Here is a 27,820-nt window from a genome sequence, read left to right on the forward strand (position 1 = left end):
CAAGACAGTTTTATTGAGTTGGGAAATTCCCCGACACAGCATACCCAACTCTCGAGCAGAATTTTGGGCCTTCCTCAATCTAATTTAACCTTGCTTATCCATTGCTATTTTGTAATATAGTATCAAACTGTTATTTTAATACTGTAATCTTAATGGCGCACCATTAGATTAACGGCAGCTCCAAGAAATTATAGGTTACTTGGCTCGGATTTTTAAAATTTAAACATTTCAGCTCACACTGATGCTGAAACAACCCAACAATGCAGTAAAAAAGCTGTGTAGATATTATAGGTAGTTTTATTCCTGCAATTTTAACCCTGTACATTAACAGTTGTGCAAGTAGGTGAACTATTGACCTGATTTACATACCAGAATGAAAGTATTGCTACTCAAGTCTATAGCTCCAAGAACTGGCTTGCACCTCAGATAATTCATTAGGACCAGACAAAAGGCTTTAAAGTTATAAATTTAGTCTTTGTGAGAAAGCCGCCATGCAGACATTTTTATCTGTTTGACATTGATTGACTGACAAAAGGGGTACCAACGAAATAAACCGGTCTTTATAAAACTTGAAAATATCTATTTCTAAAGTGGCTAATGGCTAACATTTATGCAGCAATGCAACATGTCTGAATGTACATCTAGGGTGCTAAGCAGAGATAAGATGAGAGTTTGTTGAGGTGCTGTGTCCTGCTATGAGGAGATATTAAGCTTCCCCCTGAGGAATGGAAAAAGCTAAAGGTGTGTCAGAGGCGCTCTGTTTGATTGCACAGCAGCAACACGAACCAAGCTGATGCAATGTAAAAGTTGCCTTTGAAAGAAAGACTATTGCGATAGTTCTCGTAGGGTGTTGGATACCACTCGGTAGGTCTTAATGAAGTTTTAGTAGTCTTTAAGTAAGTTAACCGTATGTATTTATTAACTACAAGAAATATGTACATATATACAGTAATGGGTTCAAGCTAGGAGCTGTCTCCATGCTTGCTTGTGCACATGTCTCTCAAACACTAACAGACCCTTCAGTATGGGTCATGTGTTCCCTTACATCATTGGCTGGTACTGTACTCAGTCCCACATAAATCTTATGTGCCAGACCCTTGTACAATAATGACCAGATGAACTGTTGTTGGTCAAGGGCTAAATATTGGTTGGTCACAGGAGAGAATACTTTCACAAAGTAGTGCCATGGGATTTTTTTGTGTCTGCCTAAGAGGGCAAACGCTGCATTGGTTTAAAGTCTCAACCAAAATGCATCACCTCCAACAGTGCAGCACTCTCTCAGTACTGTGCTGAACTGTTACCCTGCATTTTGTGTTCAAGGATAGAATCTTGTCGAGGTGACAGTTGTCTTGGCTGCCAGCTGGCGAGCTGGTGAAACCCCCACATTGCCTCTTTTCGAGAAGATTCAGCACATTTTGTGCCACTCAAGCACTTAACAAGCCAGTGGTGGGCCTTCCCTGGGTTCAAGAACACTGAGGGGTGGGGGGTGGTGAAAGCCCCACCCACCAAGAACTACAGGTCTATCAGGCCAGCAATTTTTTGTACTCAGCAGTAACACAAGGGAGCTGGTGGCTGCTGGCAGTACTGTACCCGCCTGAGTCCTGATTGAGGCAGAACCCAGGCAGAAGTGTGTGATGGTGGGAGGAGGGGGTTGTGGAGGAAGGGGAGGTGAGGGGTGTTGGCAGCAAGGCAGGGGGTGGCTTTCAGTGGGACCCCTCCTTCCTGTTGCCAGGTTCTTTCATCAGGCACTTACCCTGGGATCTTGCAAGCAAACATGCCGGGATGAGTCCCCCAACTCCACTGGGTTGATACCAGGGACAACAGGATGAAACCCTTAAGTGGGCATTAATTGGCCACTGAAAGGCTTCAATTAGCATTAGGGCAGGAAGGTTATCCAAGGCCTTCCCGTCCCAAACTTAATCAGGGTGGAGGCAGGAAGGTGGTGGGGCCCCCACCAGTCACTCTCCCAACCAATTAAATGCCCAATACCACCAAACTCAACACAGGGGTGCACAAGATTTTGTCCAAGTCTCTGAAATGGTGCCTGAACCCACAACTTCCGATTCATGAGACTTCGATCAGCTGAGCAAGAGCTGACACCTTATATATACTTCAGTTACCGTGGGCTCCATGTTCAAATTACAATAAAGTGCTTCACTTGTGCTATTTTATTACACTACCTGAAGCCCCCAATTACAATATTTAATTTGTAAATTCTTCGTCAACTTTAGTCCATTTTGTGTAATGTGTCTCTTTAGATCGCAGAGGATAAAACAAATTTTAGGATAAAAAATCAGGTTGAATCTCAAGAATTCAGGTGCAGTATGCTGAGAGGTCATTTAAATGATAGAGCACTTTTAATCAATAGGATGATTCCAGACCCTATAAATAATGGATCATTTATGTGGCCAGTGTGTTGAGATGTAACTGATCCTTAGATACTGAATATGGAACTGATTGCGCAAATTAGACATTTGTACTTTCTCCCAATCCTCTCTCTCAGTTTTGTATATCCTTCCCTTTGTGATGGTTGCAACAAATCCCAACTGTCAGATACCCTAAGTGGGATGTACATGTCTGCCTTCATAACATTTTTTTAATGTATGAAACAGCTTGTATTATACAGTTTATCTAATGTACTTGGGTTTAAAATCTCTTCCAATTATCAGTTTATGAAACATTTTAATTTTTAGTACAGAAATTTAAGCAGAAGGCGATTGAATCCTTTCAATGTCCTTTGTAATACTTTGCGCTATACATTTAGATTACATTAAATTATTAGCAATATCTCTGTGAACACTTAAAGACACTAAAACAATTATTTTAATCTTTATTCTAGCAAAATGACGGGCAGCTTTTCAAGAAATATATTGTTGATTTTAGTCAGTAGGAGTGACTATAACCAGCATCAGCACCCCTGAATTCGAAAGTGGAAAATGGCTCAAGGTCAAATTGGGGTCAATTATTTTCAATCAAGAGGCCTCTTAAGGTCTTGCTCCTGCACCAACTGGAATTTCCGACATCAGCCAGGATCACATCCAGGCCAATGTGGTGGGCTCGGTTGAGGGCGGGGATGTGGATCCCAACCCTTTTTAAAAATCCAGCCCCTTATGTGGAACTTGTACAAACATTCTTTTGACTCTGAGATGAAAGTGCTGCCAACTGAGCCATGGCTGACACCCCTAAGAAGCTGCTAGCACTCATTGGGCTGCAAAAGCATGATAATCATTTGGACAAGGTACAAAAGGGCAACCAGCTAAGGAACTGTAATCCCAACTCCAGTCTTCAAAAATGAAGTGGAGAAATAATTAATAATGTAATTGGCTTAGTATTGTGTGGGTTTTATAACTGTTCAAGTGCATTTGCCAAGCTGGGCTGTTCTTGCATGATGCTGAATGTTATGGAGGTCATCTTTTGGTCAGTTTGATACTTCACATGCACAGTGAACCCATCACCATGGTTAATAGTCACCAAACTAAGTTACTGAGAAATCTACATGAAGAATTTCTCGTTTGCCAATACTGAACTTGCACAGGTCCTGATTTTCATGCGGTGCTGTGCAAGAATACATGTAGACATACCTGAAAGTTTGGACATGATCAGTAGAGTAGGGGGAGCCTGGGACAAATCAGTTCCAAGGATTCCATATGCAGACAGGGGGGAGTATTTCTTGTCCTCCTGACATACAAGGAAACCTAAAAATAAATATTTTAAACTCACCTGTTTGGACTTGTGCATTCTGAAATATTCCCATAAATATTAGCCACAACAACTCTATTGACCTATCCCTTAACCTAATTTGCCAATTCACTTTAGCCAGTTCAGCTTTCATGCCCTCATAATCGCCCTTATTTAAGTTTAAAAACACAGTCTCGGACCCACTCCTCTCTCCCCCAAACTGAATGTAAAATCCAATCATATTGTTGTCACTGCTACCTAGGGGCGCCTTCACTATTAGATCATTTAATTATTTCCATCTCATTGCATTACCCAAGCTAGTGAATGAGGAAAATCTTTTTGACATCAGCTACCTGGACTTTCAAGAAGTCTTAGATAAGCTAGATTGCTTCACAAAATAGAATATTGTGGTGTTAGTGGGAAATTGATACATTGGATTACGAAATAGTCCCAATCCTGCAACTAAAAATTTATTGTCAATGGTTGTGGATCAATCTGGAAACATATTACTAGTGGTGCCCCCAGAGATCAGTCTTCAGCCCACTTATTTTCACCACTTTTTATAAATGACCCGACCATAGTCTTGGGGGCTATACAAGTTTGCAGATGACACCAAAATCTGTGCAAGGGTTAAGACCAAGCTTGTCTAAACTTTTGACGTGAGAGCGGGGTGGGGGGGCCACATTTAAAATTTTTTTCACTCAAGGTGAGCAAATTTTGGAAAGATAAAGTTTGGCACAACATTGTTAAACGTGAATTTCAAAAAAAGCGCTGAGGTGTGAAAAGAAACAACTTGCTGAGCAAAAAAAATTGAGTAATAAATAAAGATGAGCATTAGAGTATGATAGGGTGCATGTGTGTGTGCCCGGCACACACTCAGGCTCATGGTGCTCACTCACTCACCCTTTCACACTGAGGGGAGAAGTTTCTCCCCGTACAGGAGCGGGAGTGGGAAGGTGCCGAGCCGATCACCACCATTTTACATGGGCGGACCAATTAAAGCCGGCCCAGTGTGAAACATGGCTCCCAAGGGTAGCGGGAGTGAGCAGGCGGCGGCGAGACTGCAATGACCACCGGGTCCAATGGTAACCTGGCGGCCTGTTAAAATAGCGCGCATGCTGCCTTGCAAAGGCTATAAATCAGAAGGGCTACCAGTGAGCAAGCCAGGCAGGAGGGTAGGGCAGCGGCGCACTGTGCCCCTCGCTTTTCTGACGAGTGCCTAGCTGCCCTCCTAGAGGAGGTGGCAGCATAGTGGGAGGTCCTTGTTCCTAGGGACAGGAGGAGGAGCACCCCCTCCCCCCCACCTGACCAAACGTGCCTGGGAGGAGGTGGAAGACATAATTAGCTCCCATGACGTGGTGCGATGCACATGGATCCAGTGCCGCAAGCGTTTCAACGATCTCTTGCACTCGGGAAGGGTGAATACCATGTTGGTAGAGGTCACAACACACCAGGTAGGCTTTCCCCCCCAGCGCCTGGCCCCCCCCAACTCTGAGTGCAGTTACAGCTTTGAATCATTCAAGGCATATGTCCCTCATTGGGTGGGCCAGCAGATATTGCCCATGCCTAGTTCACCCTTGAGAGGGTAGTGCTGAGATGGGTTCTGCACCCGCAGCATGTAGTAGACTGACACCTAGAGTACTGTTTTGGGGCCTACCTCAAGGATCTGCACCTAGGCGTAGTGCTGGAACTGCAAAACATGTCAAAGCCAGGCTGCTGACATACTGGGAGGGGAGCCTCCAGGTGGTGGAGCACCCATCCATCAGCTGCCCTTGGCGTTCCACGTGCTTGTGTGTCCTTGCTTTGCAAGGTTAGACCATGTGGTGGCAAATGTGATGGAGGCAGCATGTGGGCAAGTGGGGTCAGCCCTGGCTTCTTGGAGTGAGTGTGCGACAGCTGCAGGATGACAATTCATTGGAGCCCTGCAATGTCCCAATCAGGTGGAGGTGGCAGGGATGCGATGGCAATCCAGGTACAGGGTGAACTAATCAATGCTCCTCTCCTTTTCAGGAGAAGACCACACACAATGCCGCTGAGCAGATGCAGACTGGCGGAGGCCAGGCCAAGTTGGCCATAATCACCAGATACGAGCAGGAGGCAATGGAGCTGGAGATGCGCCATGCACCCAGGTCTATCGGTGGTAGTGAGGCTGGGGTGCCATGGGCAGGTAAAATTACCATGCACTGAGATCGCCATGTGTGTCCCAGCAGCCAGCCCACTGTTGAATGTTCAGTGATTGAAGCTTCCAACATGGGTTGACCATTGATTATGGAAGGATGCGCGCATACTGATCCGGGGGCCAGGCACGTACATTGACATTGTCTCCACTTGAACTAATCAAATGTCCTTGTTCTTCCTTTCAGCATCACCGGGGCAGGGCTCGGAGGAGGAGGCAGAGGGGCCACCTCTCACACCTGAGGGCCCAGAACAAATGGAATCACCAGCGTCACACTATCTCTGCGGGCCAGGCACCAGCGCAGATACTAGCACCTCGGTAGGAATTAGATCTTCGGCTAGTGTCCCAGGGCACAGCAATGAGGGTACTTCACACTCGCTTGAGGTGTGGGTGGAGACAGAGAGTGCCCATGGCACCGACAGTCGGAGGACTGCAAGGGACCAGGCACATGCTCAGTCGATGGCTGATGATGTGCCTCTGGTGTCATCTGTGAGGCAGCAGGTGCTGGAAGTCCAGCAGGGTGTGCAGGAGGATCTGGCGGGGACACATGAGGCAATGCGTGGCATGCTGCTAGTGCTGGAGGAGTCCACGTGGAGCATCACTGAATCAATGAGCCTCATGGCCAAGCGCCATGCTTCCTCCAGGGAGACAGTGGTGACTATCGTTGAGAGGCTCCTCCAGGAGAACAACCAAGGCCTCCTGGGGTTGTGCTCGGACCTGCAAGCCCTCACAGCAGCGTTGACCTCAGCTGGTCAGTGCCATTGTGGGAGATGGATTGGGCATCAAGTATCCCAGCTAGGTGCCCATCCATCAATGGTGAGCAGGGAGGTCCGAAGCGACCTCACATTGGTGCAGGAACTGCCTGTCGTCTCTGCGGGCTCCTCACAGGATGCTCCAGGTGAGGGTAACAGCTTCTTCGCCCTTCTGCCAGTGACCAATCAGGATCCAATGAGGCTGCAGCGACCGGGGAGATGCCAGCCATGGCACAGGCCGCTCCCTCCCAGGCGGGGCCATCAAAGGCTCCACAGGCCAGAAGATGCCCACCAAGGTCATCAAGGTCAACAGGACAGCAGAGTCAGCAGGCTGTCTCCAATGCCAGTGCCAGCAATGGGGGAGCACCTAGACTTAGCACCCGGAAAGGTAAACTTTAGGCACCTTAGGGACACCACAGCTTCTCACTGGTGGTTTTATGTTGTCCCACTGTGAGTTGATGACAAGTTGGCGTGATGCTAAACACTTTTGCATTCTGTTTCTTTTCTGTTTTATTTTGTTAATTCATTAAATGTTTATATGTGAGCATGGCTCAGGGTGATTCCTTACTTCTGCAGGTGGACGGGAACCCCTGATGTTATGAGTGACTTGTTTGCCATTGAGCTTTATTGACAAGGCACATAATTAATGTTCCTAACCAGGCAGATGTTGCTGTCAGGTATCGAATATGGAGCCTGCAGTCCTGGCTTGCGTTGGAGGTCCATCTGTGGTGGGCTAGCTGAAGGTTCATTGGATTAAAGTCTCCCGGGTGTCCCTGCCTCTCTGGAGCTTGCCCGGGTCAGTGTCTACCGCCTCAGTGTTCTCCTGTGCGTGCTCAGCCTCGGACTCACTACTGGACTCATTGTGTGCAGCTGGAGCATCTGTATCTACATCTTCTTCCTCCATTGCATCCCCCCTTTCCAGCGCCAGATTGTGGAGAGCGCAGCATGCAACCACCGTCAGTGACACACGATCTGGGGGGTACTGGAGTGCACCCCCTGAACGGTCCAGGCATCGGAAGCACATCTTGAGAAGACCAATTGTATTGTACCGCTCCTATTGTACCGCTGCTCAGCTTCTGTTCTTGGATGGCGAAGAGGCGTCATGAGCCACCTTCTGAGGGGATAGCCCTTGTCACCCAGCAGCCAACCATCCAGCCGAGCTGGAGCACTGAAGAGCCCCGGCACCTAGGAGTATTTGAGGATGTGGGCATCATGGGAGCTGCCTGGGTACCTTGCACAGACTTGTAGAATCAGCATCCTGTGGTCACACACTATCTGCACGTTCATGGAGTGGAAACCCTTCCTGTTGACAAAGGCACCGGGCTCACCTGCTGGCACTTTGATGGCCACATGTGTGCAGTCTATTGCACTCTGGACATGGGGGAGCCCAGCAATCGCCATGAAGCCTCTGGCTCGCTTTGTCTGACTTGCCTGGTCCCAGTGGAAGTGGATGAAGGTCAATGCATGCCTGAGCAGAGTGTCTGTAACCTGCTTGACACAAGTGTGGACAGCTGATTGGGAGACACCACAAAGGTCACCCACCAGCCCCTGGAAGGAGCCAGAGGCATAGAAGTTGAGGGCAGCCGTGACCTTCAATGCCACTGGCATAGGGTGCCCACCCACACAGTTGACACAGATCACAGGGCCCATCATCTGCCAGATGGAGGTCACTGACTCCCTTGAGACAGAGCCTCCTTTGGCATTGCACCTCAGACATGTTGAGGTAGCTGCATCGCTGCCTTTATACACTGGCAGCAGGATAGTAGCATCTTCTGTGGCCTCTTCTGTCTTCGACTTCCTATTAGCCCTGCACCCCTTGTGCCAGCGCCTCTCCTCCCAAGGGCGGCACTCCCTGGAAGCTGAATGTGGACTCCTGGCCTCCTCCCCCTTCTGGTCCTCCCTTCCTCCTCAGAGGAGGTCCCTCCAGTGGAGAGCACAACTCCCAATCCCAGACTAAGGGAAGGCTTCCTGAAAGCTGCAAAGCCCCAAGAATGACGTTTACTCCAGAGTCCGTTACTCCTGTCCAAGCAGCTGTGTAGAGATTTGAAATTTTCCTGCTCACACAGGCAAGAAGCAGCAAGTTTAAACATTAAATGTCTACCAAAGACCACTCACGACCCCACTCACCCCTCTTATCCCGCTCGTGGATGAGGTTTGTAAAAATGTGGCCTACCAGCCTGCCCATTGCGCCCATGTGACGCACTGAAGATTGGACGGGCCTCAAAAAATCAGCGTCAATTATACTGGTTCAAGGGGCGTAAGTGACCCGTTAATTAATGGTGGGCCCACCCCCGCCCACCAATGTGAAAATTCTGCCCCGAGAGTTCATGTTTGAGGCTGAAATGCTCAACTTATTTAAAAGGTACCTGGATGACCAATGCAGTTGGTAAAGCTGAGTTATTTAAAAATCCCAAAGGGAAACTTTAACCAACTGTCATAACCTATAATTTTAAGTGTTATGTTTGAGATGTGGCTCTAAATTCAGGAATTAGACCATTGGTTCTTGAGGTATTACATTAACTAAATGAAAGGTTTCATTAATTTACACAGGCTAAAATATCGTACACGTGGCTACATATTACTACTAACTTTTAACAAACTCCCAAACTAATCTCCATTAAGGCAATAGCAACCCATAGACTTAATCAAACACCAGGCAAAGCATTTTCACCTAACAAATTCAAAATGAGGTTCCTTTCACCGTGGAACCAGTTGGAAGCTTGCAGCTGCCTTTTGATTTTACATTGCCTCTTCCTGCTCACCCGAAAACTACTGAAGTTATACCGACTACCGCTGATTGAATTCAAATTTTCATTATCTTACCAGCCTCTGAACTTTACCTTTTAATAATGAAACCCCTTTCATAGTACCAATTTTATTAATAATATAAACATATGGCTTAGTATCTGCTAGAAAGGTGTCAAGTTTTTACCCCACTTCTTGAATGCTCTGTTCAATAATGTAAATGCACACTATCACTCTCCCATATCAAAACTAGTACCTTTCAAAGCACCCAAACTAGCTGGCTTTAATCCAATTAAAACATGCCTATAGAATAACATCTATTTTAAAGGAAAAATATTTTCCAAAATATTATATACATTAATAGCTTCATGACACCCCCCTCCTTATCGAAAAATGAACTGTCATAATTCTAAAAGACGGCTTCATTTTAATAACCCATTTCACACTATGTCCTATGCTCATTACGCTGTTACATTATGAGATACATATATTAACATAAGTATATATACAAGTCCTTGGTATCAATAGAAATCACTCCAGTTCAGTGTCCAGGTTTTTTTTTTAAATGTCCCCTTTTCCTTTAAGCTTCAAACTCTTGATAATGCATCTGCGAACAGATTTTCTCTTCCAGCAGTATGTATAATACGTAAATTAAAAGGTTGTAACAATAGACTCCATCTGAAAAGCCTTGCACTTTTGTCTCGAAATTTGTCCAAAAACTTCAAAGGATTACGGTCTGTATAAACGATTGTTTATGATTAATTGTTTGCAACATAAATTTCAAAATGCTATAATGCGAACAACAAACTGAAAGTCTCTTTTCTGATCGTTGAATATCACGGAAACATTGTTTCCGTGAAAAATACCCTATGGTTTTTCAATTCCAATGTCATCATCTTGTAACAGTACAGCCCAATGCCTATATCACTTGCATCAATGGCCAACTTGAATTGCTTGGCATAATGGGTACTGCCAACACCGGTGTCATAGTTAATGCAGTTTTCAAACTATCAAATGATTTCTGACACTCCAGTGTCCATTGAAACCTTTTGTTCTTTTGTAATAGTTCAGTCAGTGGAGCAACCACTTGGTTAAAATTTGGTACAAATTTCCGGTAAAACTCACTCATGCCCAGAAATCTCAGTACTTCTCGTTTTGTTGTAGGCACTGGGAAATCCATGATAGCCTTGACTTTCGCATCTCTCGGAGCCACCTTACCATGTCCAATAGTATGGCCTAGATACGTAACTTGCGCTTTTGTAAATTCACTTTTAGCCAAATTAGCTTCTTGTAGTCGATTAAATAATTCTTCCAGATGCTGTAAATGCTCCTCCCATGTCTGACTGAAAACTATTAGATCATCAATATAAACAGCACAATTTCTCAGAGCCACAATTACTTTGCTTGTCAGTCTTGTGCATTCTTCATACCAAATGGCATGACTTTAACTTGGTATAGCCCACTTGGTGTTATGAAAGCTGATATCTCCTTTTCTTTCTCCAACAATGGTACCTGCCAATATCCTTTTAGCAAGTCAATCTTTGTGATAAGTTTCGATTGTCCCACTTTCTCAATGCAATCCTCCAACCGTGTTGTGGGATATGAATCCACTTTTGTCACCCCATTCACCTTTCGATACTCCATACACAGTCTTTGTGTTCCATCTGATTTCGGTACCAGTAAAACAGGTGAACTCCAGTTACTGCAACTAGGCTCAATTATATCATTTTGAAGCATGAAATCAATTTCTTTTTGTACTTGTGATAACTTTGCCAGATTTAATCTATAAGGTTGTTGCCTCACTGAAGATGATATTTCTATACATACATCATGTAAAGCTAAATGTATCTTTCCCAACTTATTTCCACAAATAGCTTTGTGTGACTGCAATGGTTTCTCCAAATCACTTTGACACTTCTTTGGAAGGTAACTCAATATTGCACTAAATTTTCAAGCACCCCCCTCATTATCCAATTTGATTAGAGGAAAATCAATTTCAGAGTCCTGCACTTCTACCTCTTTCTCATCACCCACCATCACCAACCCCTCTTTTTGTTCCTCTTCCCTGTCAAAGCACTTTTTAAGCATATTTACATGACACACCCTCTGCTTCTTTCTTCTATTTGGGGTACTTATTAAATAATTTGCTTCACTCAATTTCTTTTCAATCCTGTAAGGTCCACTAAATCTTGCATTTAATAAATCTCCTAGTACTGCTAACAAAACTAATACTTGCTCTCCAGAAACAAAGCTGCGACTTTTAGCTGCCTTATCTGCTTTCGCTTTTATCACTTGCTGTGAGATCTTTAAATGTTCCCTAGCCAACTCACATGCTCTGTTCAATCTTTCCCAACAATTTGATACATAATCCAGAAGTAGTTTCTGAATGAGCTTTCTGATATTGATTGCAAATCATTTTTCTGTAACTCTGCTAAACTCTTTGAGTTAAACACTTCAACTGAACTGACCTGCATTCCTTCCTCCTGAACAACGTTATCAACTACAGGACTTTTCCAGGACTGTCACTGACCTCATCTCCTCTGGAGATCTTCCTCCCACAGCTTCCAACCTGACAGTTGCCCAACCTCAGACTGTCCGCTTCTACCTCCTACCCAAAATCCACAAACAGGACTGTCCTGGCAGACTGATTTTGTCAGCCTGTTCCTACCCCACGGAATTCATTTCTCGTTAACCTGACTCCCTTCTCTCTCCCCTTGTCCAGTCCCTTCCCACCTACATCCGTGATTCCTCTGACACTTTACGTCACATCAACAATTTCCAGTTCCCTGGCTCCAACCACTTCCTCTTCACCATGGACGTCCAATCCCTCTACACCTCCATCCCCCACCAGGATGGTCTGAGGGCCCTTAGCTTCTTCCTCGAACAGAGGCTTGAACAATCCCCATCCACTACTACTCTCCTCCGTCTGGCTGAACTTGTTCTCACACTGAACAATTTCTCCTTCAACTCCTCTCACTTCCTCCAAATAAAAGGTGTGGCTATGGGTACCTGCATGGGCCCCAGCTATGCCTGTCTCTTTATGGGGTATGTGGAACATTCCTTGTTCCAGTCCTACTCAGGCCCCCTTCCACAACTCTTTCTCCGGTACATCGACAATTACTTCGGTGCTGCTTCGTGCTCTCGTCGGGACTTGGAAAAACTCATTAATTTTGCTTCCAATCTCCACCCCTCCATCATTTTCACGTGGTCCATCTCTGACACTTCCCTTCCCTTCCTTGACCTCGCTGTCTCAATCTCTGGTGATAGACTGTCCACCAATATCCATTACAAGCCTACTGACTCCCACAGCTACCTCAACTACAGCTCCTCACACCCTGCTTCCTGTATGGACTCCATCCCATTCTCTCAGTTCCTTCGCCTCCGTCACATCTGTTCTGATGATGCTACCTTCAAAAACAGTTCCTCTGACATGTCCTCCTTCTTCCTTAACCGAGGTTTTCCACCCACGGTCGTTGACAGGGCCTTCAACCATGTCCGACCCATCTCCCGCGCATCCGCCCTCACGCCTTCTCCTCCCTCCCAGAAACATGATAGGGTCCCCCTTGTCCTCATTTATCAACCCACCAGCCTCCACATTCAAAGGATCATCCTCCGCCATTTCCGCCAACTCCAGCATGATGCCACCACAAAACACATCTTCCCTTCGCCCACCGGCAGCATTCCGTAGGGATTGTTCCCTCCGGGACACCCTGGTCCACTCCTCCATCACCCCCTACTCCTCAACCCCCTCCTATGGCACCTCCCCATGTCCACACAAAAGATGCAACACCTGCCCCTTCACTTCCTCTCTCCTCATCATCCAAAGGCCCAAACACTCCTTTCAAGTGAAGCAGCATTTCACTTGCATTTCCCCCAACTTAGTCTACTGCATTCATTGCCCCCAATGTGGTCTCCTCTACATTGGAGAGACCAAACGTAAACTGGGTGACCGCTTTGCAGAACACCTGCGGTCTGTCCGCAAGAAAGACCTGAACCTCCCTGTCGCTTGCCATCTTAACACTCCACCCTGCTCTCTTGCCCATTTGTCTGTCCTTGGCTTGCTGCATTGTTCCAGTGAAGCCCAACGCAAACTGGAGGAACAGCATCTCATCTTCCGACTAGGCAATTTACAGCCTTCCGGACTGAATATTGAATTCAACAACTTTAGATCTTGAAATCCCTCCTCCATCCCCACCCCCTTTCTGTTTCATCCCCCTTCCTTTTGTTTTTTCCAATAATTTATATAGATTTTTCTTTTCCCACCTATTTCCATTATTTTTAAATCTATATCTTTTATGCCCTGTTAGCCTTTCCACCCCACCCCCACTAGAACTGTACCTTGAGTGTCCTGCCATCCATTCTTAATTAGCACATTCGTTTAGATAATATCACCACCTTCAACACCTCTTTGTTCTTCTGTCTGTGACATCTTTTGATGATCTGCTTCTATCACTGCTTGCTTGTCCCTACAATCACATCCCACCCCCACTTCTCTCCCCCTACCCCAACCCCACCCCCACCCCCCACCCCCCCACCTTAAACCAGCTTATATTTCACCCCCTCCTAATATTCACTCAGTTCTGTTGAAGGGTCATGAGGACTCGAAATGTCAACTCTTTTCTTCTCCGCCGATGCGGCCAGACCTGCTGAGTTTTTCCAGGTAATTCTGTTTTTGTTATCAACTACAGTGCCAGCTAATTGGATTTCGACACTTTCTTCTTGTTTTTGAACTACCTGCTTTTCTTGTTTATTTTGTTCTTCCAGATGGGTCTTTGATCTTGTTATAACACAATCAGGAAACAATCAAGACTGTTGAAAACACTTGTACAGGTTGCTCAACTACCACAGGCATCACCCATATTTGTGATCCAGCTATATCATTACCCAGAATAAATTGAACCCCTGCAATGGGCAATTTTTCCACCATTCCAACTGTAACTTCACCACAATTCCATTTGCTCTTTAAATTCACCTTCCACAACGGAAAAGATTTAGTATCACCATGAGCCCCACTTCTCCTGCAACACTCCCTCTGAACAACAAATATCACTATCCCACATCATTAAAGATTGACAAGCCCCTGTGTCTCTTAATATTTTAACATCTTTACCTACTCCACCCTGTACTCATGGAAAGACTTTCCCTTCACATACAAAGTCTTTAAATATTTCTGCAACCTGCTCCTCAGAATTCTCTTGAGTAAACTGTGAACACTTCTTCACCTTTCACTGATTCTCCCTGTTTCACCTTTACACAAACCATTCGTTTCTCCTGTGCCTGAACCTCAGAACCCACTTTAAGCTTTTCTATACCCCAATAAGTCCTACAGATTTTTCCTGAAACCTCCAACACACTGACTTTGTATGCCCCACTTTATTACAATGAAAACACCTCAATTTTTGAATATCAATTCTACCTTCAGCACCTTCCTTTTTATTCTGAGAAAAAAACTCCCTCGGAACTTCTACCTGCTCCTTCTATTTTCTGACAAAATGCCTACTTTTCACTTTCCCACTTTTTATCCTTTTCCAATTTGAAAGGTTGATGGAAAAAAGGTTCAGTTCTATTAAGTAACTCATAATCATGAGCTATCTCTGCTGCTTGTCTTATAGAATCAACCCTCTGTTCCTCCACATGAGTTCTCATTACTGGGGGAATTGAATCTTTAAATTCTTCCAAAAGAATGACTTCCCTAAGAGCTGCATATGTTATCTGTATTTTTAACGTCTGCATGCACTGGTCTAAATTACTTTGTTTTACTCTTTCAAACTCAATATAAGTTTGCCCAGACTATTTTCTCATATTCCTACATTTTTGCATGTATGATTCAGGAACGAACTCATACGCACCCAAAATAACTTTTTTCACCACATTATAATTCACCAACATTTCTTCTGAAAGTGAAGTATATACCTCAAGCCCCCTACTTAATAACTTAGACTGTAATAATAATGTCCAGTTTTCCTGTGGCCAATTCATCTCTTTAGCTAGCTTCTCAAATGAAATAAAGAATGCTTCAATATCTGTTTCCTCAAACTTTGGAAGAACTTGTACAAATTTAAACATATCCCCCACTGGATTCTACTCTAGAGATAAATCCTTTCTCACCTACTGTCAACTCTTTTTTAACTGCCAACATTTTCAGTTGGAATTTTCTTTCTCTCTCTCTTTCTCTTTCCTCCTTCTCCATCTTTGTAATTTCTAATTCCTTTTTAAAAGACATTTCTCTGTCCTTTCCTTCTAATTCAAGCTTTTTCATTTGCAACTGAAATCCAGCTGTGACTCACTAGTGTCAGGTTTCACTTACAACTGTTAATGCCATGCTATACTTTTAACTATATCAGATTTCCTAGCTCCTGCAGGTAACCTCAATTGTAACTTATCCACCAACTCTATTAACTTGCTTTTAGTTAATTTCTCCAACCCACTCAAAGTTATCTCTTCTACGCCCAGACAAGTCTTAGCAATTGTCAAAGCTATCTTGTAGTCTCACCACTTCTAAAATACCCCCCAACTCCTAAATTCAAAGCACCTCTCATACTTGTAAGCCTAACATTCACCAATTCCTAACCAATCAAGGAATTGGAAATATAATTTATCCCCACACAGCCCCCAATTGTTATGACAGATGCAGTTGGTAAAGCTGAATTATTTAAAAATCCCAGAGAGAAACGTTAAACAACTGTCATAACTTTTAATTTTAAGTTATAAAAACAAAAAACTGCAGATACTGGAAATCCAAAACAAAAACAGAATTACCTGGAAAAACTCAGCAGGTCTGGCAGCATCGGCGGAGAAGAAAAGAGTTGACGTTTTGTGTGCTCATGACCCTTCAGCAGAACTGAGTAATGTTAGGAGAGGGGTGAAATATAAGCTGGTTAAGCTGGTTTAAGGTGGGGGGAGAAAAGTGGCGGTGGGGGGTGGGGGCCGGTTGTAGGGACAACCAAGCATTGATAGGAGCAGATAATCAAAAGCTGTCACAGACAAAAGAACAAAGAAGTGTTGAAGGTGGTGATATTATCTAAACTAATGTGCTAATTAAGAATGGATGGCAGCACACCCAAGGTACACCTCTAGTGGGGGTGGGGTGGAAAGACTAACAGGGCATAAAAGGTATAGATTTAAAAATAATAGAAATAGGTGGGAAAAGAAAAAGGTGGGAAAAGAGGCCCAACGCAAACTGAAGGAATAGTACCTCATCTTCCGACTAGGCACTTTATATCCTTCCGGACTGAATATTGAATTCAACAACTTTAGATCTTGAACTCCCTGCTCCATCCCCATCCCCTTTCCGTTTCTTCCCCCTTCCTTTTGTTTTTTCCAACAATTTATATAGATTTTTCTTTTCCCACCTATTTCCATTATTTTTAAATCTATACCTTTTATGCCCTGTTAGTATTTCCACCCAACCCCCACTAGAGCTGTACCTTGAGTGTCCTGCCATCCATTCTTAATTAGCACATTCGTTTAGATAATATCACCACCTTCAACACCTCTTTGTTCTTCTGTCTGTGACATCTTTTGATTATCTGCTCCTATCACTGCTTGCTTGTCCCTACAACGCCCCCCCCCCCACTTCTCTCCCCCCCCCCAACCTTAAACCAGCTTATATTTCAGCCCTCTCCTAATATTACTCAGTTCTGCTGAAGGGTCATGATGGCTCGAAATGGCAACTCTTTTCTTCTCTGCCAATGCTGCCAGACCTGCTGAGTTTTTCCAGGTAATTCTGTTTTTGTTTATAATTTTAAGTGTTATATTTGAGGTACAACTCTAAATTCAGGAATCAGGCTGCTAGTTCCCAACATTTTACATTAACTAAATGAAACATTTTATTAATTTACACAGGTTAAAATATACGTACACATAGCTACAAATTACTACTAACTTTTAACAAGTTCCTAAACTAATCTCCATTAAGGCAACAGCAACCCATAGACTTAATCAAACACCAGGTAAAGTATTTTTACCTTACAAATTCAAAATGCGGTTCCTTTCACTGTGGAGCCAGCTGGATGTTTGTGGCTGTCTTTCGATCTTACATTGCCTCTGCCTGCACACCCGAAAACTATTGAAGTTATACCTACCACCACTGATAGAAGTCAAATTTTCATTGTCTCACCAGCCTCTTTGAACTTTAACTTTTCACAATTAAACCCCTTCCATAGTACCAATTTTATCAGTAATATAAACATATGGCTTGGTATCTGCTAGAAAGGTGTCAAGTTTTTACCCCACTTCTTGAATGCTCTATTCAAATAAAGCAAATACACACTATCTCTCTCCCATATCAAAACTAGTAGATATCAAAGCACCCAGACTAGCTGGCTTTAATCCAGTTAAGACATGCCTATAGAATAATCTCTATTTTAAAAGAAAAATATTTTCCAAAATATTATATACACGAATAGCTTAATGACACCCCCTTACACTCTGTCTCTGTTCCCCCGCACACACTCTGTCTCCCAAACCCCTGCCTCACACTCACTCACTGTCTCACATGCAGTCTCCAATCATTCACTCACTCAGTACCAGTGGGCCCTGCTCTGGCCGCCTCAAGTCCTCTCCAGTCCACCAGGGCCCCACTTCCTGAACCTCCCTGCTCCTGGGCAGCCAATCCCTCACTGTCCTGCTCCTTAGCTACCCAGACCTCCTTCCCATTCCACGGGACTCCTCCCGCCACACCTCAGACCCCGCTCGTTGGCCCTTGGCTGACCCCCACCCCTGCCCCTGCTACATGTCTGCCAAACCTCACCTTCCCGCTCCTCGACTGCCCAAACCCTACTCCTTGGCTACCCAGGCTCTGACCTCACTGCCACTGGTGTCCGCTGCTCCTCTAATCACATTGTTTCTCTCACACATTGGCTGCTGATAGATTTTTGAGTGATTTGAGGAGCAGCTCCATGCCGAATCTTCCATTCAAACTTACCTGTTTGACAGGATTTTGAAAACTGGCTCCGGGCGCCACATGGAGGTGCTTCGCAGGCTGCATCTGGCCCGTGGGCAGTACATTGAACAAGCCTGGTTAAGGCAGTAGCAGAGTACAATCCAATACAAAGAGATTTAGATGCACTAGAGTTTTTGCGCTAAATAGTGACAAACAGCATTTAATTTAGCTAAATGCAGTGTCACACATGTAGGTAAGACAACATAGAGTACATTTTTCATTTACAGGAACAGAGAGAGAAAAGGATCTTGAGTGATTTGTGCACATTAACACCAAGGTTCATGACTAATGCAGTAACTGAACAGGATATTGGGTTGTATTAAAGGAACCATTCAGTATAAATTAAAGGAGACCATTCTGTCATTATGTATGTCCACATCTGTGCCCAGTTTGGTTCCCTCAATAGTAACCTCAGAAAAGGTTCAGATGAGAGCTGAGAGTGATGCCAACTTAAAGAACCTAGTTACTCAGATGGATCTTGGTCTGTTAATATAAAGCAGAGTAGGCTTACAGGTGTCTTGATAGAAGTCTACAAAATAATTAAAGGGCTGGATTGTGTGTGTGTGTGTGTGTGTTGATTGGTTAATTCAATTGTGACAGACTGGGGAGGATTGGGGCACGCATTTAAACTATACAAAAGTAGCAATGAGTGAGCTGTTAGGTGATTCAATTTGAAACGTTAATTTTGTTTCAGTGAAGTTTTTCCAGCACTTGCTGTTTTTATTTCTGTGGGATGGGGTGGGGTGGGGAGAGGCGGGGGGTTCATCTTTTCCCAATGAGTAGAGAGCCTCTAGAATGCATTGTGGCTGGTGTGGGGGTTGCTGTTTTCCTACATGCCTTTAAGAAGGAGCTGGACCAGCTCTTGGCTGGGACAGAAATTGCATCTTAAAAAGGTAATTGGATTGACAGCTACTGTACACACGGTCATTGTGATCTCTTAGACTGGTTTGGATCTAATTTGGCTTCAGCTAGAGTACTATGTACAATTCTGGTCGCCACACTTTAGGAAGGATGTGAAGGCATTGAAGAGGGTGCAGAAAAGATTTATGAGAATGGCTTCATGGATGAGAGACTTCAGCTATGGGGATGGATTGCAAAGCTGAGGTTGTCCTTGGAGAAGAGCGGGTTGAGAGGAAATTTGATAGTGGTGTTCTAAATTACAAGGGATCTAGACAGAATAGGTAGAAATTGTTCCCATTGGCAGAAGGGTCAAGAACCAGAGGACACAGATTGAAGGTGATTGGTAAAAGAAGCAACGGCAACAAACATTTTTGTGCAGCAAGTGATTAGGATCTGGAATGCACTGTCTGAATGCGGCTGTCGAACCATTAAACTTTGAGTAGCCTCATGATGTGTTTACTTATAGCATTCGACTTTCTGGCCTTAAATGAACAGGCCACATGAACACAGCTCAGTCTCAGAAGCAAAATAGTACTTTTTGTTTTACACAATAAAATAGTCCTAACATTATAAAACTACACATTACCCGATAGGCTGTTTTATAATGTTATAGAGTCATTAACAGCATGGAAGAGGCCTTTTGGCCCATTGAGTCCATGCCAACTCTGTGTAGAGCAATCCAATCAGTCCCGTTCCCCCGCTCTATCCCTGTAGCCCTGAAACTTTATTTCCCTCAGGGACTCATCAATTTCCTTTTAAAATCATTCATCGTCTCCACTTTCACCACCCTTGTAGGTCAGTACTGCCCAGTGTAAACATGTTCTTCCTCACAAACCTCCTACATCTCTTGTCCAAAACCTTAAATCTGCGTCCCTAGACCTTATACCATCAGCTCATGTGAACAACTTTGTCTATTTTTCCTAAACTTGGCATAATCTTGTAGACCTCTGTCAAATCTCCCCGCAATCTCCTCTGCTCCGAGGAGAACCCAGATTCTCCAAACTAACCCTGCAGCTAAAATCCATCATTCCTAGAACCATTCTAGTAAATCTTCTCTACACCCTTTCAAGGATCCTCACATCCATCCTAAAGTGTGGTGATGATGCCAGACCTGTGGAGTATTTTTAGCACTTACTGTTTTTATTTCTTTTGGGCTTTAAACTATCACAGCAAGAGTGGTCCTCACTAAACAGGTTCAGGACAGGCCATAGTCCCTGGGCAACCACTGCTGGGTCCTTATGTACTTATGAAAAGACACAAATAATGCTGCACATTACTGAGGAGTGTGCTTTTACAGACTAAGTGGCAGACTAATCACCTTAAACTCTGCAAATAAGGTGGCTATCACATGGCTTTAGGGATTTGCATTCACTAAGTAAAATAAAATATCCAAGTCTACCATAAATGTCTACTGTACTCCAGTCTGAAAAACCACCATTTACCATGACTCGCTGTTTTCTGTCCTTAAGCTATTTTTAAAAATCTTTTGCTGACACTGACCTTCCTATTCCATGAGCCTCAATTTTCTTAACCAGCCTTTTGTGTCAAATGCTTTCTTAAAATCAATGTAAACAAAATCTATTGCATTCCTTTCATCAAACTTCTCTGTTCCTTCATCAAAAGATTAAATTAGTCAAGCATTTTTAGAAATCAGTGCTGGCCCTCTTTGATTAACTAAAACCTCTAACCACCTCCGATCCCCCCTTTTTTCCAATAATTTATATAGATTTTTCTTTTCCCACCTATTTCCATTTTTTAAAATGTATTTCCATCCATTATTTTATCTCTGCCTTTTAGCCTTTTTCGATCCCTTCCCCCCACCCCATCCCCACTAGGGCTATCTGTACCTTGCTCATCCTGCTTTATACCCTTAATGTCACCTATTTTCACATTCCTTAGAAAATATCACCACCTTTAACACCTCTTTGTCCTTTTGTCTGTGACATCGTTTGGTTATCTCCATCTATCACTGGCCCTCTATCCAGTTCTACCTCTCCCACCCCCCTTTAACCAGTTTATATTTCACCTCTTTTCTCTTTTTCCTTAGTTCTGTTGAAGAGTCATACGGACTCGAAACGTTAATTGTGTCCCTCTCCACAGATGCTGTCAGACCTGCTGAGTTCTTCATGCTATTTCTGCCTTTGTTTTGGATTTCCAGCATCCGCAGTTTTTTTGCTTTTATCAATGAAAGATTGGAAGGTTATGGCAAGCCCTACCGCCCATCTCCACTCCCACTTCCTTTAGCAACCTGCAATGCAAGTCATCCAGACAAGGTGACTTATCTACTTTAAGCATAGCCAGCCTTTCAATAACATACTTCCTACCACTTTTCACCCCATCCATTACCTCTATCATCCACAATATTTTATTAGTATCCTCTTCGTTAGTAAACATCAATACACAGCGCCCAGTGAGTATTCTAGCCTTGTCCTGTGGTCTAAGCAAATAACACTCTCTTTGACCCTACTATCTACATTGGGAGACATGAAGGATGGCAAAAATTAAGATTTTCTATGAACAATATAAATATTAGAAATAAAATGAAAGAACTGCAGGCTGTTGGGGCAGAAGGAAGTGAGGTGACGGGGATATCAGAAACATGGTTTTGAATGAATTTAATATTCAGAAGTAAGATTACCCACAAAGGCAGGAGGTGCAGGCCATGCATGTCGGGGCAGCTGGGAGGTAAATGAAATTGATTCAGAGGAAAGATGGAAGCTACTGCTTTAGCTACAAATCTCTAAAGTGGAAAAGATCAAAACTAACACCAGGTCAGTACAAAGAGGGCAGTTGGCTCAATGAACCAACAAGAAGCATATATGCGAACAGGAATATGATTTCATTCAATCAAATATAAATGGGAAAACCCAAATAGTTTAAGGTCAGAGTTCATCAATGTAATGTGTGACTGTTTGATGGCTCATTGCATCAGGGAAACTATGAGGCAGTTCTTTCCACAACCTGCTTTTCGTAAATGACCCGGACAGTGTAAAGGAAGTGGAAGTCATAGCAGCTGTGGGGATAGAGTGATCAAGTTCAACATGAATTAGGACTTAATCCTTGCTCATGGTCTTAGGTTTTAACCTCAAAAGGGAAAATTCAAAGGAATGTGGGACAAATTGATACAAATCAATTGGAGGACAATATTTAACAACACTTCAGTAGAAGACAGACTGAACATTTTTAAAGAATAATGCTGACCTAACAAGACAGGCACATATGCAAGATCAGCGAGCTCAGATTGAATAACATGACCTAACACATTAAAAGTCAAACTAGGATGTCATCTACAAAATCATGCAGAGAGAAAGAGAAAGAACTCACTTGGATGAATGTAGAATCATACGAAAACATATTACTAAGGTGATTAAGGGGCTAAGAGACAGCAGAGCTGCAGAAAGAGAACATGACAAAAAAGGTTTATTTCAGTGCAACAATAGCAGAGGACTGTCAAAAAAGAGGTTTTCACGACGTTATGAAACCAGTTTGCAATTGTCTGCTCAGCCTGCTGATGGCGGACTGCCATCGGACATCAGGAACCTCATTGTAATACATCAGCATACCATTATAAGTCCTGACTGCCTGACTCACCCCCCCGCCCTCCACCACCACCACCACAACCCCCTCCCCCTGCACTGGATCGTCTGCCCATGTCAGCAGGAAAACAGGCTGACATATTTCAATACAGCATATATAAAGAACAAAAACAAAAATACCTGGAAAAACTCAGCAGGTCTGACAGCATCTGTGGAGAGGGATACAGTTGACGTTTTGAGTCCGCATGACCCTTCACCAGAACTAAAAACTATAGAAATGAGATGAAATATAAGCTGGTAGAGGCGGTTGGAACAGGAGGTGCTCGATAGAGGGCCAGTGATAGGCGGAGGCCAAGAAGACACTGCTAAAGATGTCATAGACAAAAGGACAAAGGGGTGTTGATATTATCTAAAGGATGTGCTAATGGGGACATTAAGGGTAACAAGCAGGACAAGCTAGTGGCAGATGGCCCTAATGGGGGTGGGGTGGAGGGAAGGGATCGAAATGGGCTAAAAGGTGGAGATAAAACAATAGATCGAAATAAATTTAAAAATAGGTGGGAAAAGAAAAATATATTTGTAAAAAAATTATAAATTATTAGAAAAAAGGGGATCGGAAAGGGGGCGGGGATGGAGGACAGAGCTCATGATCTAAAATTGTTAAACTCAATATTCAGTCTGGAAGGCTGTAAAGTGCCTAGTCAGAAGATGAGGTGCTGTTCCTCCTGTTTGCATTGAGCTTCACTGGAACATTGCAGCAGGCCAAGGATGGACATGTGGGCATGAGAGACGGGTGGTGTGCTGAAATGGCAAGTGACAGGGAGGTTTGGGTCATGCTTGTGGACAGACCGCAGGTGTTCCGCAAAGTGGTCACCCAGTCTGCGTTTGGTCTCTCCAATGTAGAGGAGACCACATTGGGAGCAGCGAATGCAGTTGACTAAATTGAGGGAAGTGCAAGTTAAGCAGCATTTGGGCTGTGTTTGGGTCCTTGGATGTGAGGAGGAGGGGAGTAAAGGAGCAGGTGTTGCACCTTCTGCGGTTGCATGGGAAGGTGCCATGGGAGGAGGTTGAGGTGTAGGGGGTGATGGAGGAGTGGACCAGGGTGTCCCGGAGGGAACGATCCCTGCGGAAAGTCGCCGGGGGGGTTGAAGGGAAGATATGTTTGGTGGTGACATCATGCTGGAGTTGGCGGAAATGGCGGAGGATGATCCTTTGAACGCAGAGGCTGGTGGGGTGATAAGTGAGGACAAGGGGGACCCTTGTTCAAAGGATCATCCTCCGCCATTTCTGCCAACTGCAGCATGATGCCACAACCAAACACATCTTCCCTTCAGTGGCAGGCTTCACAGACAGCACCACATCACTTTTAGCGGGGCTCATTTGTAGGTCTCAACCTATCAGATCAGCCATATGTGGGGGGCTTTTCAATGGCTGCAGGGCTAGAGCTTGCTTGATGAAGGGGGAGAAGTGGCTTCAGGCAAGGGAAGAGGCTGCAGGACCAGACCTGTATTGGGGAAGGAGGGTATCCCAAGGTGTGTGTAGGGGCACTTGTTGATCTTTGCAAGTGGCCTCAAGATGGTGAGGGCTGAGGAAGCAGACTCCAGGAGAGATGAGACCAAATGGAGATGTGAGAATGTGTGTGTGAGAGAATGGTTGGTGATGTCTCTTGAGCTGGCAGTGAGTGAGATGTCAGTGAATGTGTGACGGGGTGGAGTATGTACGTTTAGAGTGATGAGATAGTTGCTGTACCCTGGCTGCATGAATGGGATCATTCATCCTTTACCTGCATTGGATGGCCAACCTCATCTGTGCAGCATTGGCACTGATCCATACTGCCATCGCCTACCAAGCTGGTGTGGTAATGTAGCTGCCCATCCTGCAGGCAGAGCGGGGGCAGAGGACATCACAGCGGGCCTCCACGGCTTCAAGAAGACGCTTGAGGGCTGCAATCTTCTCGCCTTTCAGGGCTATGCCTTCTTTGCTGCAGTCCTGGGCTGGAAGCACTGAGCACGGCTGTACTTTAAATGTGGTGCCTGGCATGAGGTGACAGCATGGCAGGTGAATCGAAGCCCACCCACCATGGAAACAACGAATGCATAATTAATGCAGTGGGTTTGGCATGATACGGCATGAAAAGCCACCATTGCCCACTACTGCACTTAGTGCAAATCTGGAACAATTCCACCCTTTAAGCCTTTCAGCATGGAGAGGAAGCAGTGCACAAGGTGAGTTTATAGATATATAAAAGAGTAAAAGGGAATCTGAACTGCTTTAAAATAATCAATAGAAATAGGACAAGAGGACACTGGCCCAAACTAATAAAATGTAACTTTCAGGCAGCTATCAGGAGGATCTTCACACTGAGAGTGATCAGCACTTGGATTAGATTTCTGGGTAGAGCAGTGGAGGCAAAAACCCTGAAATAATCTAAGAAATAACTAGATGTAACAATGAGTCGCATATAGGATTACTCTAAATGGATGCATTCATCCATAAGTACTTGTGATCCTATTAGCTTTGTTGATAATAGCTTCACACTGATTGTAAGTGCTCAATAAAGGAGCAATAATGGCATGCAAATTTTTTTACGACTGCATTGTGATTCTTTCTGTAGTACAGACTATAAATCTTGTCCCATTATAATGTGCTTATGGTATAGCTATGAAAAACTGCACCATCCTGCTTGTGACTGGGCTGTTCGGTCATGTGGCCGATATGTTTTTATTCTACAGAATATTAATTAATCATATCTGGTATTTTAATCCCTTTTCAATTTGCTTTAGCTCTTAATTTACGAAGGGAGTCTCATTAACAGGTCTTTTGAAAAATCGCTTTTGAAGAACCATGATTAACACTAACAGACTTTTGTTCTCAGTTTCAGTTGATTTCTATTTAAAAAGTGTTCATTGATAATGACACTGGGCATTGTCTTAGAAGGCTAATTGAAACCACAGGAGCTAAATTCAGCCAATGCTGAAGGAAAGCAAAATAAATAACTGTGTGTCTACTAATGTTTATTCAATTTACTCACACATTCTGATTCAGTAATCCAACTCAATGATATTATTGTCACACAGCAGTTAATTATAAATTAAGTGGCCTGGACAGGAGATGATAACTGTTTCCTTAAAACTGATTCTGATGGCAAGACACCCTCTTTAGAATTCACAGAACAAAAATAAATAAATGAGCATTTGGAGTAACTGTTACTGTTTGTAACTTCTTTGTAACAGACTGATGCTAAGAATTTCCATTCTAAATCCTTCAAGCAAGAGCTGGACATGTTTCTAGCAAAGTAAGAGATCACTTTGTATTAGAGGTAAGTACTGAATTCAACTATCAGTGGCAGAGTGATCTCCTAGACTAGTATTCATTTGAAAGGTTTTTTTTCCCCCCTCTGGTTTCTCATTTCCCAGGAGATCTCATGGTTTTGGTGGGGTAGGCTGTCTATATTGTGATGCATAAGGTATCACAATTGTGTAGGACAAGATGGGTGTACCAGAGGATATTTCACTGTCTGTAATTGTTCATAGGCTTGTATGTCAAACAGGCAGCTACACTTGTGGAAAGTGGCTAGTAAACACTTGTTCATCGATTGTAAGCATGCACATAATGATATAACTTCCATCATGATAACTTCAATCACGTCAGAAAAAATGATGTTGCTTCATCTTCATCTATGATTGTTCCAGGCTTTTTGTTTCCCCAAACACAGTGACAATTACCTTTAACATATCTTTTAATACATCTTTTTAATCCCAATGGTTTTAAATAGTCATTTGGTGGTACAGAACTTGAGGATTGCTGAAAAAAGAGACATACTATCAAAGCTTTTTGTCTTGCACTCATCAGGACAGCTACGTAAGATAAACCAACAGTAAAGAGAACAACAATATATACTAAGATATATTGCAGATGCTGGAAATCTGAAACAAAAACAGAAAATGCTGGAAAAACTCAGCAGACCTAACAGCATCTGTAGAGACAAATAAAAAAGAGTTAATGTTTTGAGTCCTTATGGGCTCTGGAGAAGTCATACGGACTCGAAACGTTAACTCTTTTTTTTCTCTCCACGGATGCTGTTAGACCTGCTGAGTTTTTCCAGCATTTTCTGTTTTTGTTAACAATTTATACCGCATGAGAAGAGAGTGCTGATAGGTTACCAAGTGGACTAATGATTTTATATTATTGTTTTTAACCCTCTGAACACTCCCTGACATTAAGGGAAAGAATGACCTGAATTACTGAAATGCACTGGCTTGATGGTTATATCTGTAATCATAGGAACATAGGTACAGAGGTAATCCATTAAGCCCATCTAACCTGTTCTGCCATTCAACAAGATCTTGACTGATCTGCAACCTAACTCCATATACCCACCTTTGCCCCATATCCCTTAATACCTATGGATAGCAAATATCTATCAATATGTTTTAAAATTAACAACTGATCTAGTATCAATTGCCATTTTTTAGACAATTCCCCCTCGTCCTAGACTCCAGCTTTTGTGGAAATAGTTTCTCCCAATCCTTCCCCTATTTTGAAAATTTCAATCAAATCACTCCTTAGCCTTCTAAATTCCAGGAAATACAACCCTAATTTGTGCAATGTCTCCTTGTAGCTTAACCCTTGGAGTCCAGGTATCATTCTTGTAAATCAATATTCAACTCTCTCCAGGGCTAATATATCCTTCCTAAGGTGTAGTGCCCAGAACTGGTCCCAGTACACTAGGTGTGGTTTAACATAGGCTTTGTATAGCTGAAGCATACTTCCACTCTCTTGCATTCTAGTCCTCCAGATATAAACACCTGCATTTCATTACCTTTTTTGATTATTGTCAGTACCTGTTCATGAAATTTTAATTTAGACGAAGCTGTTTTCCCTATTTAGTATGTATCCTGTTCTATCATTTCAAGTCCAAAGTTGATGATCTCACATTTTCCTACATTGCAATACATTTACTACAGTTTTGCCCATTCACTTAATCTATTTATATCTCTTCGTAATTTTACACATTCATCTACACTACTTTCAATTCTGCCTATCTATGTGTCATTGGCAAGTTTGCATTTGTGGCTTTTTATCCCAT

Source organism: Carcharodon carcharias, chromosome 1 (assembly GCF_017639515.1).
Source record: "Carcharodon carcharias isolate sCarCar2 chromosome 1, sCarCar2.pri, whole genome shotgun sequence".
Lineage (NCBI taxonomy): Eukaryota > Metazoa > Chordata > Chondrichthyes > Lamniformes > Lamnidae > Carcharodon > Carcharodon carcharias.